Source organism: Mastacembelus armatus, chromosome 24 (genome assembly GCF_900324485.2).
Source record: "Mastacembelus armatus chromosome 24, fMasArm1.2, whole genome shotgun sequence".
NCBI classification, from domain to species: Eukaryota; Metazoa; Chordata; class Actinopteri; order Synbranchiformes; family Mastacembelidae; genus Mastacembelus; species Mastacembelus armatus.
In genome coordinates, this window is record NC_046656.1 from 11,470,103 (window position 1) to 11,487,242 (window position 17,140).

The window sequence follows — 17,140 nt, forward strand, 5'->3', positions numbered from 1 at the left end:
CACACACGATCCACATGTTCTCTTTCGTCTTGTCTTTATTGTGAATGAGCTTCATGTATGTAGCCCACTGAGTCATGTCATTTTTCATGCAGGATGCATTGCATATGATACAAAAGCTCCTTGGCTCCTGAGTGGTCCTCTTCAAATGTTTGAAAACATTTTGTGCTCTCCCTTTGCAGTTTTCTTCCTGCTGGGATGTGGTTTTTGTTTTAGTTTGGAACTGGTGCGGCACCTCCTGAGGTTCAGTCTCCTTTGGTTGAGTTGTCTTTGTCTGACCTTTTGAAAGGGTCAACCCCAGTGGTTAGCAACAAGGAAGTCAATTAAAGCAGAGGGGGAATAACGTCTGAGGAGGATACAGAGACAACAGAATTGTTTTCATTACGATCAATGTCGCCGACCTGGAATTCTTCATCTGTTTTAAATGATGGTATCATGCCTCACCTGTAGAAACTACAACCAAAAACTGGTAACCTGTGGTCCGTGTAAGCTCTGAGGGATGTTTTAATGTGACACAGGGGTGTCTCAGGCGCTGATTTGCGCAGCACTCCAGATTAGTTTCCCACCATGGCTGCCCCCTGCTCTTAACTTCCTCCTTGTGCATGTTGCCATGACGCCTGCAGCGGCATTCTCACATGGACCAGATGGTTTCCAGTCAACTGCAGTCCACTTCACTAAAAGGCTGACTGCAGGTGGTCATGTGACTTATGAGGTGATCCTTGGCATTAAAGGAGCTGCCGTTCTTTTTCTTTATTTGTTTAAATTTCTTAACTTTAGTAACTTACTTATCTTGGTTTCCATATGCAGTAGTAAAACTGACCTTTTGCTGATCTGTTTTGATCAGGCCTGCATTAATTGAGAGTTTAGGCATTGGGGGGTAATACAACCAGGCTGTGTGTGTGTATTACTATCAGTGATCTCTTTCTGCATGCAGTCACACCATATATTACCAGTACTGAAGTATTGACTAGAGCAGCTTTAAGGCAGCAAACTATTACTTTGCTGTTGAAGTCCTGCTCTGACAAGACAGCTTTGGTTTGCTTTTAAACCACTTTAAATTGCGAGCTGCGTTGCCATGGTGCTTTTGAGTAAAGTCTTTGTAGCTTAAAAAAAAAATACTTCAGTGCAGATTTTAGTCCATACTACTTATTTTTATCCATTCATATACATGGAAAATTCCTGTTTGACAGTGGCATCTCACATTACTCTGATCCTGCAAATCTCGTGCTTCTTTCACCACTGCACATTTCATCACAGTCATGCTTATCTTGACATAGTCTCAAAATGTGCTGTTCTTTCTCCCTTTGTGTATTGAGAAATTTACGTCAGACTCCATTGTGAAATCTGTCAGTCTAATTTAATGTTGCTTTGCTTATCTACAGTAGGCACATTACACCACTGTTACTTTCTTCAGCAAAATGTGAACTGGTTTACCACAATACACAAGGGAGTTGGTAGCATTTTTAAAGCTGATTTTTAATTTTTTTTTTTTATTGAAATGCTGTTGATGCTGCATTCACAAGAGAATAGTTACACTTTGGTCTTTAAAAGGTCATAGCCATGTTTGTAGTCAGGCAACATCTGAGTACTACGCATGATGATGTTTTCTCCAGCAGACGAGAGAATGTGAGAACAGCATACGTCTAGCCAGTCCTTTATGAAAACCACACCTGGCTTGTAAAGAAACCCAGTGTCACATAAGGTCACTGCAGCATTTTTCTTTACTCTCATTAGTGTGTCTTTTATGTGACTTTTATGTGACTGAAACAGGGCAAATGTATTAAACAGTACAGACTGCACATCGGGCTGCAGTGTAGACAGGTGAAGCCCAGCAGGGGGCAGTGGTGATTGTCACGTGCAGCGTCGCCTCCCACCTTCTCCAGACTGTTGCCTGCAGCAGGCAGACAGTGAGACCTTCAGGATTTAATAATAGAACACTTTCAACTAGATGTTATCAGGGACGCTAGACACAGATTTCCCAACATTTATGCCTACGGGTTATGTTGTCACTACGGGCTGGTTGGTTAAGATACTGCGCAAATATGTTAAACTTTAGATAAAGAGTTTGGCAAATGTAAAAAGAAGATTATAATGGCAGAACGAAGGTGAATATACAGAAAAAATAAAAACCGAGGCAGTTAATAACTTTTCCTCTACAGTAATTTGTTTTCTTTCTCAAGAGATGCCTTCTGCCAACAAGACACGTTATGTGGACTCCCTGATGGGGAACATGATCTTTGTCCCATGTTCCCTTCCTTTCCCAGTTGGGGGTCATTCATGGAAACAACTTGAGACTGTCTTTTTTTATTTTTACTACCTTCTTTTTTTGTTGTATTTTTAACACCATGTCCAATACATCTTATCCTCTGAATGAGAATGGAAAAAAACGACTTCCCTCTTTCTCTCTGACTGTGTATGTCCAGTCTGCCTTGTACTGGTGAGAAGAAGCTGTATGGTGAAGGACAATCAGTCAAGAGTTTCTCCGGTCTTTATGCATCAGGCTTAATTAGGAGACATTCACTTGCACAAAGAGACATGATGGAATAAAAGAGTGGATGCTGAAAGAAGAAAACCTGAAGTCCTTCCATCTCCTATTCATTCATATGTATAATGACTGGCCAGTCAAACACAAGGCAAACTCTCCAGTAAAATTCCATCACTGGCAAACACAAGACTAAGAACTGTAATAAAGGAGGAGCTATTTTTTTCCAAGAGCTGGGAGTTTTCCATCAAGTGGGAGTACGCTTACCTGGTTATTTCTTTCCATTTACACCAAATAATGACATTTACAGGAGAACCATTACAACCAACTGTATGCTTTATGTTCAAACACTGCAAACGGATGTCAAATTTCATCTTTGAAGACATTCACTGACAGATTGAGTTTTGCTTTAAGGAGGGGTCTATGTGACTTTTGAGGCCACTGTGGCAATAAGTGCCAATTAAAGGGACACTGAATTTCACCACATTTCTCCAGTATGGAAACAAGTAGGAGATTCCTCTAATGTATCGGGGACAAAGTCAGTCCAGTACGTATGACCGCTGCTAAGTCTAAGAAAGATGAGGTAGATTTAAACAGAGTAAGACTCTGGATGGTACACGTAAAAGAATCGATGGTGGATGAGCAGTATCAAGTGGTGGAATCAGGTATTATCATAAAACTGTTTCAGAAGTATGAACAACAGAGTGAATGAGGATGAAAAGCATGTAAGGCGGTCAGCTTTAATCTGGATTGAGTGTTTGGTCCACACCGGAGCAGAAGGTGGCAGTAATACACCCACTGTGCCAGTTGACAACTTTTGTTAAAAAAGAAGAAGAAGCACAAGACGCAGAAGAAGATCTAAAAAAAGTGGTAGTTTTATGGAGATTTCTCAAGGATATGGTTTGTTGGACTAAAAGTTTAGATGCATCTTGTTGGTTGGACTGCTATGGCTGACCTGGATCTTTCTGAGGGGCACACAAGAAAATCTCTCCCAGTATGACAGAGAAGGTAAGACATTACTGTTTCTCCTGTACGCACGGGAAAAATTAAGAACTGGGCTTTCTGTGATATTACGACATTAAAATTGTTTACACAGTTACAACTGTGAGTCTTTGTGTTCTCAAACAAAGTGAAGTTTGTCACATTTGTTTCAGTAGTGACCAACAACATCAACATTCCCAAATACAGGCCAGAAGAGGTAAAAAGGTTATTATAGATCAACTGTCTGTGGGCTGGACTGGGTTGTTTTGTAAGATTTTGTTTTGAAAATGATTTCAGGAGAGAATAGTGTATTTATGGGCTTGTTATTTCAACAACACTGACCTATTTTTGCGTCATTATCTGGTATTTCTCAATAGACATATTGAACAAAGCTGATGGAGATCAAGTAATTTAGGTAGACTCTCAAGAGTCATTGTCATAATCAGCGGGTACAATTGCTAAGTCCCAAGTTAGTTTCTAACATAATTGTGTGGCATGTGAACAAAGTAGTATGCCTTAAAGCACACTTTGCAAAAACTGAACAGAGGTTAAAAATAACCTGCACTGTTTCTAGAGCAGTTGAGTTTGGTTCTTCTTCGTTGTTTTTCTTCATGACTCATGAAGTTATACTGACTCAGAAATGCCAACAATATCAAATCGAAGTTTTCTAACTTTAGCTCCTGTTAGTCACTATTTTACTATCTGCATGGCATGAAGTATGTTCATTCGCTGAATGAAAAGCTTGTACACTTTGGACTGCCTTGAAGTGAAGATCACATTGTTGGCATTTAGGTGCAACACCCACACATCTTCTTATTGTAGGTGCTGTGGATGAGTATGTATTGTGTATTGCAACCTTGGTTCTTCTGTTGAACACTGAGTTTAACACTAATGTATTTGAGACGTAGGTGGCAATGATAGTTCTGGTATAGAGCTGCTGCTTTTATGTCTTTTCATAATAATGATTGATTTTTAACTGATTATCTGATATGTTCAGGGGTTGGCAGTAAAGACGGGAAAACCAAACCAAGAGCAATACACTGTCCTTTAAAAATGATCCATATTTATTTGGTCTTTGAAAGGTGCTTGAAGTTAAACCTCTGGCTGACACTGAAATAAAACATTAATTCCCACAAACGAAAGACAAGCAAGAATTAGTGTCCGAGGGGAAAAAACCTGGGAATGAAACAAGTCAGTGTTATGATTAGTAAATCCGATGCAGCTCCCAGAAAGTGCAGGGTGATAAAAGAAATCTTCACCATCTCACTCAGCACTCAAAATCTGTACACAGACATAGAGAAAGAGCTTAGAGGAAGACATCAACAGGGTAAAACATCATGAAAATTAAATTACATTGGATTGGATGACATATTTCACCAACAGCCCACACTGCTGGCTGCTTGGTCTAAGAGGAGCAGACTTCCCTCCCCTACTGAAAAGCTTGTTTAAGAAACTGTCCAACTGGCAGGAGCCCATTTACAAATGTGTGTGTGGGGGGGGGGGGGTTTCCTTGTTGTGATAAGCACAATGCTCACAAGGGACCTTTATGGGCTGTGATGGCGGAAAGAAAGAAAAGGATTAAAAGGGAGTGAAGAGCAAGAAAACACAGCAAAGTGCCGCGAAAATCGTCTCAGCTGATTTAAATGTCTTTATGTCTGATAAACACCCTGTTGTCGGAGTCTCTCCATATGCTCGTACAGGAAAAAAATCACCACAAAAGCATCAGAGGCTCTGGTCCCTCATGTCCCCTACATTTGAGCAGTGCGTCATGTGCACTTTCATGTTTTTGACCCCACAGCTGTTGTGAGACCTTCTACCTGGGCTTTTTCCAACAAGGGTGATCAGTATAATCTTTTTACTGTCACCAGGCTAATCACTAACCGCAAACTATGTCTGAGGCTGATGGGAATGTACAAAGTGTTGCAAAAATGGAAGTTTTGTCTGATGAGACTGGCAATAGATGAAAAGTCAGTAGAGGGTTCATTCTCTGTACGTCTGTACAAAACTAGTCGTTATCTCACCCTCAGACTAAGTATTAAATGCAACCATATTAATGGAGATTTTGCAGTGAGTCTGTGTTTGAACCACAGCCCCCGATAACTAACCTCAGGCACAGCTTGTCTTCAGTGTTGAGTGATGCTTTTCCTAAAATTTGCTTTTCAGCTGCTTCTGCATTAGAAACAATGAAAAGTGTTTCTATTCTTTAACAGGTATTATATCACATACTCATCAGACAGAATCTTATTTTCACAGATTCATATGTCAACACCAACAATGTCTATTACAGTACATGAAAAAGCATTTTTACCTTAGATCCTTTTCATCAGTAAATACTGGTGTGTCATTGTTTTACAACTTGTTTTCCTTCTCCTGGAGCAAATTGATGTATGTTTCATAAATAGTGCATGATACTTATTGAATGAATCTTTATGTAGTGACGATTCCACCTGTTAGATGTTAAGGAGTTCTGGCTGTTGTTTGTGTTAAGCATGTTCTGTATGATTCAGCCATTATTGGAGCTCATCTAGTACTGATCCCCAGGAAGTCTGAAGACATTTGATCCTACGAAGATCCCTTTGAAAGAACTTGTCTCATTGCTCCAGCAGTGCAAAAAATAATGAAATGAAAGCTGGTAAGCTGCTCATGATCCATGCCATTAGTAGCTATCAGACACATTAACTAGATGCTTGTATATCATCTTCTATGTACACAAAGCCCTGATTTCATTCTCTAGTGCATTTTCTATTGTTTTAATGGTAACTTAATCTAAGAATTGAAATGTAAAGCATTTTGCACAGTTTTTGTGGGGAACTACATGAGAAGATGAATACTAGCATATAAACTAGAAAAGTAAAAAAAAATCCACATAGTAACAAAGATTCAACCCATGTAAGTGGATTTTTTTTTTTTTTTACCTTTAAGAGGCAGGTTTGTTCTAGGAGACTGTGGGGCAGAGAAGACGTATCCAGTGCAGTTTTGACAGTTGATCACTATTTGGGGCTCATGTAATCCCAGTCCAAAAAAGTGCCCTCCCTGGAGCTGAAATGTGGCTCTGATTATTAGAGCTGCAGGCTGAATAAGATGCAGGGTAAACTGTGGGAAACACATTATAATAGGAAACAGATATAGCTTACTACGTCTTACACAAAAGTCCACATTTATAACGAATACATACCTTACAGAAAATGATGTTGTAATGACTCTCGGCTGTGAACACTGGTGTTCAAATCCAGAGAGCAGACACCAGCATCTGAGGACATGCACAGTATTACCTGTTTTACTTTGCCAGAGGCAATGGAGCATTCATTGACAGGAGATAAAGAGTTTGCATGCCACTAGTAATAGCAAAGTCCAACATCATTAAATTCATGGACAGTTAAAGTATTTTCAGCTCTATTACAAATAAGTAAAGGCTCCATGGCATATTTGCTGGGATTTACTGTTTTTCCCCAACTATGCTTGGTCCTGAATCAAAAGTTGTTTTTGCTGTATCCAAAACCTCCTGAGCAGAAGAGAAAAGAGGCTCAAGTATAATATCATTATGCGTTATGATATTTTGATCATGCTGATGGGAAAAATGAACTCCTCAAACATGTATTTCATGTTTTTTAATTATAGGCTCAGATTATAGACAGATTTAATTGGTCTTTAATCTTTTTTTATCTTTTGAAAGACTTTGAAGCAAGCATTGTCACATTGGCTCATAAATTAATAACACTTGAAATGACCTGACTTAGCCTCCTACTCTGAGCAGTCTTAATGAATATGAACCCAGATGTAAAACATCTGCCTTGTTCGTCTCTGGTTATGGTCTCACTCGGTCACACTACAATATCTGACAAGCTGTATTTGACATTTAAATGTGTTTTTGCATGATTTTGCAGAAAATCCAGCCCAATTCTGTCTGTCCAGGTGCTAATTCTGTTGAACAAGACACAGACAACCTCTAACCCAACCATATACAGCAAATGAAACTGGTCTCTGACCATTTCCTTGAGACTTGTGCCAGATTGTAATCACCCTGCTGCCAATCAAACCAAAGACCCCAGAGGTCTGCTTTTTGAAAGGAGTGTTTGTGAGCCATGTTTGTGTTATCTTCAAAATACATATTCTTCAGACACACAGAAACAGAACAGCTTACTTTATTATTCTAAAGTTTTACAACAGCCAAAATCCTCGTAATATCTTTATAAAGCTCATTCAACAGCCTGTTGGAAGCTCTGTATCCACCGTTATCTTAAGTCCCACTTGGGGTATATAGTTCTTACATCATTTGCAAGCTATGGCTGAATCCCAGCAGTGAACTGAAGGATAATGAAAATCACAATAACCTTTATCCCCACTGCCTTATTAAGACGTACACACGGGAATGTTTATGTTGTATCAATATTAAATCAGTTAGTGATGCTATTAAAGTTTAGTTGGACCTCAGGGCCCATGACGAGGGGCTCAGCTTTCACATCCAGGCTGTAAACATTGAAGTAAAACTATCTTTGTCATGTGATTGCAGGTACGATAAGGACATGAATGTCATTACTAAAGGCATGTAAGCAAGGTAAGACGCGTACTGTGCTGGTCTGTGATCTTTGCATCCTGGCAGGAGATCCTAGTGGATCTGCTCCAAGCAGGGTACACCTCTGTGGGTTGGGGCCATGCTGGAAATTTAATTATGTCTTAGTATTACTTTTTAGATAGCTTTAGATAATATTGATGAATAGACACACGCTCCCTTTGGCTGTTGCAGTGTGTTTTGTTAAACACCAGTTTGTGTTACATGCTCAATGAAACATACTGAAAGAACATTTTGTCTGGACATCATAGAAAGGAAAATTCTATTTTTCACGGATGTTGCTCTAACCTCATGCCTGTTTCACAGCAGTGACTGTTTGACCCTTTTAAATTGAAGAACCATGCCCTTCTCCCAAAACACATGTACTGTATAATGTATGTGCAGTCATGCGTCAAGCTTGTATTCACTATCTTAATTTTCATTGTCAAAACCGATTTGGGATTTTTTGCTGAAGAACCAAAGGACTGCTTTGCTGCTGGGGAAAGGTTTTGATGTGGCATGATTGTTATGATGTTTTTTAAGCACACTGGCCATGTGGCTCTCAGGATGGCAATGCCAGTCAATCTGTTGGTTCACCACTTTGATACAGACTAAAACATTTCAACAACTATATAATACAGGCTTTGTACAGAGGTTTATGTGCCCTGGAAGATAAATCCTACTGACTTTGACTTTTCAGTTAACACTATCATGAATGCAAAAAGTTTGACAAATATTAGAAATAAATATAAGAAATAGATCAACTGATATCCCACAACTTTAATGATGCTCTGACTTTTCATCTGGCATCACCAGCAGGAATTGTCACTTATTTACAGACGTATGATAATGTGATGCATCCTATTCTGACGTTAGTGATGACCTGACATTTCATCCAGTACTACCAGCAAGTTGACACATTTGCTTAAAAAGGCTCTAATTATATTCTAATTAAAATAATCGGTAATGTGCAGAAGAAAAATTATAACTGAATCAGCTTTTTCTTCAACGTTAGATGACATTATCTGCAAACTTGACCCTAAATATTGCCAGACCAGCAATAAAACATGTAAAATCATGTCTGTGACTGTTACAAACCACTGTGTTGGGTTTTGGCATCTAATGCACTAACACATAAATTTGTTTTCCCATTTGGATTGTCGCTACTTGAAACAACACGCCACGATCCAGCGCAGCCCCCTGCATATTTTAAACACAGGACAAATGTCTGTCTGAATGCAGCCTTAGTCTTGTTTCCGAATAGCTGGCGCTGCGTGGTACATCAGCTTCCAGGCTCATTTGTTTGTTTCTCTTCATCATCGAAACATTGTGTGCTTGTTTAGCTGCTCTGTTTGGGAAGAGTTGTCAGTATGTGATGACCAATGAGTTGCAAGTAATTTCCGCTGCAACCAGCAGGCAACGTTTTGTCACGTTTTAAAGTTTAAAGGGGGTTTAGAGTTATAGGAGAGCTTGTATCAACATCTGCAGCTGCTCCCATCTCCTCATTTTTGTGGCGATTAAACTGTTGTTTCTCAGTCCTGCCTATACAGCTCTATCAGTGACCACAACACCAGAGCCATTTGAATTGTAGGAAAAAACAGAAATCTGGGCAGGGCACTTGGAGGTCTGGAACCAGGCTGGCCTTGAATAAACAGTGACATGTCTTCAAACAAAACAACAGTACAGTGATTTGGACTGAGTCTTCTCCAGACATCAAACCAGCTGGAGTGGAACACCTTCTAGGAAGTTCACATATAAAACAAAACAGCAGAAGATCCTCGTTCAATAAATATTTAATCTGCATCATTAATCTGAAAGATGCAACTAAGATGTGCTTGTCTTAAACCAACTCGTACCTCGTCTTGGCTTAGAGTGTTTCTCTCCAACTTTCTTTTTCTATTTACTTTTCACACACAGTGTTTCTGCTGCCTGCGTGTTGAGTAGTGAGCAAACATCACAAATTGTATGAGTGATATCCTGATTGCCAGGAAGCATTAGCAGAGTCATTTGCTTTCATTTGGGCAGAGTCATTCATGGATGTCAAAACCACATCAAGGCAACATGTCTATTACCCTGCAGCTACGAACGTTTTTTTATTTTTATTCTCAGACATTCAGGCCAGTTAAATTGTGAAATGGATAATGTTTCGGTTGCCCTGCTTGAATCTAATCTTCCGTGATTGTTGGTTAATTCCCTTCCTTCCCATTTAGTAATGGAAAGAAGGGAATTGCTGGAAACTGAGCCAATGCTGTGTCTGAAAAAGAGACAGGCCGCAAACTGAAACGGGATGCCAAATAAGTCATGTCTTTGACAGAATGTGAAAAATGCTCTTTCATGTTGTGCCTCAACTGTGTCCGAGTTAGTGGTGCTATGGAGTGTTTCGGCTGTCTGTTTGTGTTGGTTAGGGGTTCCAAGTCTGCTTTGGCTGACAACTCATGACAGTGACATACACAGTTTCCAAAGTCACCACTCTCGTGTGCGTGTGTGTGCGTGTGTGTGTGTGCGTGTATGTGTGTGTGTGTGTGCGCGTGTGTGTGCATGTGTGTGTGCTCTCTCCATGCCTTTCATTCTTTTCCTTTCAAATATCTTTGCTCAAATGACAGAAAGGATCAGTGACACTCAGCTGCCCATTTATCTGGTAGTCTTCGTGCTGCATCTGTTCATCAGCCCACTGCAACACATCCAGACACAACAAAATGCAACGCACTGTAACTGACTCAGTGACATCCCAGCAACCTTCACAAACCAGACAAGAACAACATTAATGAAGGATTTTTAAAAAATCCTAAACAGACTAAACATGCCCAAACACACACAAGAATGATCTCTAATTAACAGCTTATGTTAAATTGGATAAAGCCATAGTTCCTATTTAAAATTAAGAAACCTACAGGAACGTCTGAAATGAGAGCATTTGTATGATGCCCTGTGGAAGAAAAAAATGATTTACTCTCAGTCTGAGCAGCAGAGGTCATGGATTCTCTGGTGCATATACTTTAGAGTTTATTGTAGTTTGCAACAATGTCTGGCTGGCTGCCTCTGGGCGATCCTGCCTGCACTGTATTTATTTCCTGTCAGATGCTCGTCCAAATAATTTTGTCATTCCCTGTGGTCCTGCCACCCAGACAGCAGAGACCCCCATCTCTCTCACCTCTGGCCCCCTGCCTCACCCCTGAAGGCTCCTTACTCACCCCAGCATATTCTCCGTCTCCATTTGACTCTCTTTTTCTTTTCAGCACCATTTTCCCATCTTGTTGCTGCACCTACTTCAGCCACACCCTCTTCTCGCTGCTGACTCACACATCTGGGAAAGGTTAAAATGGTAGAAATGTTGGCTTTGTGATCATTCAGGTTCGTGATGATGCATAAAATAAATGGAACGACTCTTTGCTCATAAAAAAATAGGAGAAACCTATCAAAAATCTCCAAAAATGTCACTTTAATTTCTAGATAAGCCACAACACTGGTTTTCATATTGTTTTGTAGCAGGAGTCGGGTCAATTTGTCAAATAATCCCCACCTTTTAATCCTCCTAAATGAGATTAGTGGTTTGTCAATAAATGCTCAATGATGTGTGACCACCAGGTTAGGAATTTGAAGGAAAATGTAGGTATAAAGAGACTATAGATAAGAAGGTATGTAAGGGTCTCAGTGCAGCAGACTTCAAGTACTGCAATAAATCATACAAATGGTAATAATGGCACACTTTAATGGAGTTGTACTCTGTTGCACATATTGGAAAGCAGATATTGTTGTGTAAAATTAGTACTTGTAGGAGACGTTGAAACCTTTCTCATCTCTGCACAGCTGCTCAGATGTTGGATGAAATAGGTGGAAAGTCCCAGAACCACCCTAAACCAAACTTGTGGTTTTTATACTTTGGTTTTTGTATTTATTAAAGAAATTCATTAGTGAGTCTTGTGGGTGCTGACAGGCAGGCTTTTTTTTTTTTTTTTTTTTTTTATACCTTTGGACAGAGCCAGGGTAACTGTTTCCACTGTTTCTATTCTTTACGCTAAAGCAAAGCTAACAATTGTAACACCATATTTTAGATATTATTGTGGTATCAGTCTTTTCATCTAACTCTCACCAAGAAAAGAAAGACATTTCCCACAATCCTAAACTATTCATTTACAAGGGGTAGTTTGGCAAATGAAAGTAAAAATCTATACTGGATTAATTTAGAAACTTTGAAGAAGATTGAACAGTGGATTTTAGTCTTTTTGTTTTTGTCTTTTTTTTTTTTTTGAATGAGGAATCTAAAGTATTTGAAAACAAGATTATCAGCACATCTGTGTGTGCTTTTGGGTTGAGTCTTAAGGTTGGACTTTCAAGGTGGATGAGTTGTGAAGAAAAGAGTTTGGAATAAACCAGATGGAGCGTGAGGTTATGCAACCGTACATAGGGGCAGGATAAGAGCTGTCAGGTGACAGGAGAATTTTGGGTACTTAACAGGCGTGGCAAGGACCTCCAAGGTCTTACCTGGCTGAAAATCGAGGACCACCTCTGACGACATAAAGATAAAGTGATACTTTAGCAGTCTATCCTGAGGCTGCTGAGCACATCTGGTCACAGTTGTCAAAAGCAACCTGTTAAATCTATTATCATGGCAGCGAATCTTAAATTACAGCCAGAGAAGAAGAAAAAACAGCTGTGAGAGTGATAACCTGTGAGAAAAATCCCACTAACTTGCACTGACAGAGGCAGGCAGGTTTACAGGGTGAGAGATTGACTACCATTTGTAAAATACAGTGAAGGAGGGTGTGTTTCTATGTCAGTCAAAGTGTAATGCAATCCGAATGTCACAAGACACAAGGGGGAGAGTGGGCATTGTCCCCCTGAAGACAGTTTTCCATGCTGAAAATCTGTGTGTGAATATACAGTTGCAAGATTGGCAGATTGTGCAAATTTCACTCCAGCGGACCATGTTTGGGTATATTTTGTTACTTTGGATGCAAGGGTGCTTGGAGAGAACTAAATCTCTGAGCTTGCATTGAGTAAAAGTGCCCTCCTTGGAGACGTGCTTTCCGGGAGAAATCATGGGGCCCGACTAGAGGCCAGGGCTGAGACCAGGCTCTTAAGGGGGCCCTTTGGTATTTGAAGGATGGAGTGATGACAGTGGGACGTTGTTTGTGTATAAAAAGGAAACAAAGTGAAACAGCTCTGAACATGTCAGCCCCTGTGCATGTCACCTCAGAAAGAAATGTGCGTTGACCCGGCACAACTACAAGCCTGGTAACCCCCAAACAGCGCTGCTATAGTGTGGTGAGCTTTGTGTGTGATCTGCTAGGGTAGTTTGCTGCCTTCAGTCTGGGGTTTGTTTGCTTGAATGTGTTTATTTTCATTTGGCATAGCTGGATGCAACACAGGCAGGATTTAAATTAAAATGCCTAAATGAGCTTAGGTCAGCCAGCTAAGTATTTTTTCATGTATATATGAAAACAAATTTCTGTCATCTTTATGTTATACTGTTCAAAGTGCTTTGTTTTATTACATCTTATCTCATTTCCTGTATTTGCACTTGCTATTTTTTTTATTGTACTGTTTATTGTTGTTTTTGTAATTCCGTGTCATGGTTTTGTAAAGTGTGTTAAAAGCGTAGTTTTTAGGAAATATGCTTAGAGCTGAAAATCATATGAGACGGTCAGTCTCACCCCCTGCTATGCCAGGTTAGCATATTTCAATGTAGAGACATGAATGTGGTATTGGTGTATTTCCTAAAATGTCAAACTCTTCCATAAGTTTAACATAGTGTATACTTTTCTTATGCTATTAGTTGTGTATCTGTGCAGATCCCTGCTACATTACGATTTCTGCAGCGTGCTCTACACATACCAGATGGCTTCTGTCCCAGCTACCTCATGGTGCCATACTGTATATGCATAAACATATTGTCCACTAGGCAACAACGGGGATCACCCCGCCATCCTGCACAGCAAGTCCCATGACACATCTTTTGACCGCACACTTCATTCGGGTGGCTTGTTTGTCGTGATCTGACAAGGTTAGGACTGTGTGACCATGCGGGTGTTGGCAGATACGGGAAAGGGCATGGAAATGTCACAGTGCTTTAACAGCACTATTAATGAATACTACTTGTGGCATCCATCACTCATTCCTGTCCCTCATACTTGAAAGGAACACACAGTGCACAACACAAACACACCTCATTGAAATACTGTACAGACCCCGTGCTCTGTTACAGTGTGCTGCAGGGTCACCTGTGTTGTGAGGTTGCTGGCCAGGTCGGGCGGACAGCTGCAGGCCTCTATTTTAGTTCAATAGCACATGGGATGACCTAATATAGGCATGAAGATAGGGTTTGCCACTGATACTGAATGTGGTATTAGTGTCTGGTGTATATCTAACAAATTTAACAGATCTGCAGATATTTTTCACCATCTGTTGACAGTTTAAAGTTCACTTTTGGCAAAAGTCCTCACATACTCAGATAACTGAGATACTGCACGAGAACACAGGATCCTACAATACACACACACACACACACACACACACACACACACACACACACACACACATATATATAAGGTGGTCACAGTGTACTTGCTGAAGTCCTAACTGTTCATCTTGTACCTGCTGGTTATCTGGCTGACTTATGTGAGTTGAGCTTTGCTGAACAAGGGCTTCCCCCAACACACGTAGCCGTCCATAGCATCAAAAAGATGTTTTGTACATGTGATCCTCTACAGACTGCATTCCAAAATACTTTACAGGATATTTTCCAAATGAGGTGTCCTTTGGCCTCTTTGTGAATTTAAGCTACCCACCTGTGCTGGCAATGATAGCGTGCCCTTCCTCCCCAGTTTAGGGGGTGGAGCTGCATTTGTTTCGTCCTAATCCTCCTCATGAGGGAGCCAGCTTTGATCCCCAACAGATGAAGACAAAAAAATACTTAAGCTGCTTAGACAGCCTCCCTTTTCTTTCACTTCCTTCTTGTCTTTTGGCTCATCCTTCGCCTCGCTCCTCTGAACCTCTATAATATCAAAGGTGGAGGTCAGTGAGGCCGTGTCACCTAAATGTTAGCATGTTGTCGATGAGAAAGATTGAACACGCTTGCTCTCTAAATCAGGGCACAGGCATTGGTGGTTTTAACATATTTATGAGTTTAATATATTTTAATATACACAATACACATAGACCCATACAGGGTGTTTTGGACCTCTTGCACTAGTTGGACACTTGATGTGTTAGTATAATTTGTTTATCGAATGAAGCTTAAAACTAAATAAAAAAACAGCTGTGTTGAACCCAGACATGTGCAGGTCTGATTGAGTGTGTGAGATCAGGCGATGTGTTTCATTCAGTTGTGTTTACTCTTCTAAATATTTAAAAAGCCCAGTCTGAATCAAAGTGTGTCTTTTGAAAATGAATCGACTAATGTGTGTCCTATTTTGGAATAGCAGTCTGTGTGTTCCTTCATTTAACGTACGTGCTTCTCCACAGCACACAGTAATGATAATGAGCACAATCATGTGACCAGTGCCAGAACCTGCTGACAAGAAAATGATCGTGTGTGTGTGTGTGTGTGTGTGTGTGTGTGTTTTCCAACTGCAGTGGCATGAAGGACCTTTGCAGCGACCCTTAAAGTGAAAAGTACATGGATACAGACATCCTAAACACTCCCCAGGTGTCCAACACGCACCAACACACATGGAAAGGCATCATGTGTGTCCACTGATGTCTGGGAATACCTTACACATCGTTCCTTTCTTAGCCTTTTTTAATACGGACATATTATCGTTCTAAAACAGTTTCATATTATCCCAGACTCCTTTTTAGTAGTCTCACTTTCTCTCACAAACACAGACACACACTTACACAGTTTTTTTTTTTTTTTGAAGGTTAAAGAGTACAGCTGCAGGACCTGTGGCCAGACCCCCACCCCCCAAAGCCCCCTCCTCTGTCACTCTTAGTAATCAATCTGTCAGTATGATAATTAACCTAAAGAGTAAAGTAAGCATGGCTACTGAACTGCCCCACTCAATCTAACATTCCTCTCCTCCTCCCTCTGATTCTCGCTCATACTCCCCCTCATTTTGTGGCAGGCACATTTGTTGATTGTGAATGGCTGTGATGCGTTCGAGTGCTAGTGCAAAACGAGGGCCTGTTGTTTAACACCGTTGCTTGTTCAGCTACGTCGAGCTCCGATTACAGCTTATTTCACAGATGGCTTCTTAAAAAATAATTAATATAGTTATAGTATATAGTACCTTTTTAAAACAAAAAACGATCCTTTAAAGCCGCTGTAGTCAATACTTTTACATTAAAGATGGATCAAACGACTACGTATATGTGAAGTCTCTTTCACCTACACCTTTAACCTTTAACTTCATTGTTTTAATTTTATTTATTCATTTATTTATTTCATTGTTTGGTTAATTTTCACAACTTCATCAGTCCTGTTTCGACTTACATTAGACATTTTGTGTTCACTATTTAAAAAAAAAAAAGCTCTAGAAACTCACATTACACTAAAGGGCAGACAGACATAATTTATTTCCAATTCACAGGCAAAGCTGGCAATGCTGGACAGAGAGCTTTTACCAAGAAACAGCCTTTCTCAGAAACTACTGCTAAGCTGACCAAAGTATTAGAGTCATTTCTGCAGCACAGCTGTTCGCTCGAAGCTGCTGCCCACTAAATGTGAGAAATACTCACACAGACACATTGAGATGGAGAAAAAGAGCATGTATCAGTTGACTTCCCTGGATGAATGAAGTTAAGAAAATGCTCACAGAGACAATCTGGGCAGTCTGCCTGTGGAAATTACAGTCCAAAATGGAAAATGAGCCGTCTTCACAGAATAGTGTAGATTGTTCTTGGACTTGGCAGTGAGGTTCAGGTAAAACTAGTCTGCATGCTCTTGGGCCCACATACCAACATCAGGAAGTTTTTGCAAGAGTCTATGCAAAATGAACATGTTGCATCTTTTCTGTGTTACACGATCTACAACTAAATCACTTAATTTTACTGCCTGAAAGACTGAACCCATACAGTCTAGCAGCAACCATGACTTGTGGTTACATTTTTAATCATACAAGCAGCCTAGCTCCACAGATGGCAATGACAGCTGGTTCAGCAGTTTGTTCCAGACTGAATGACCACCTCAG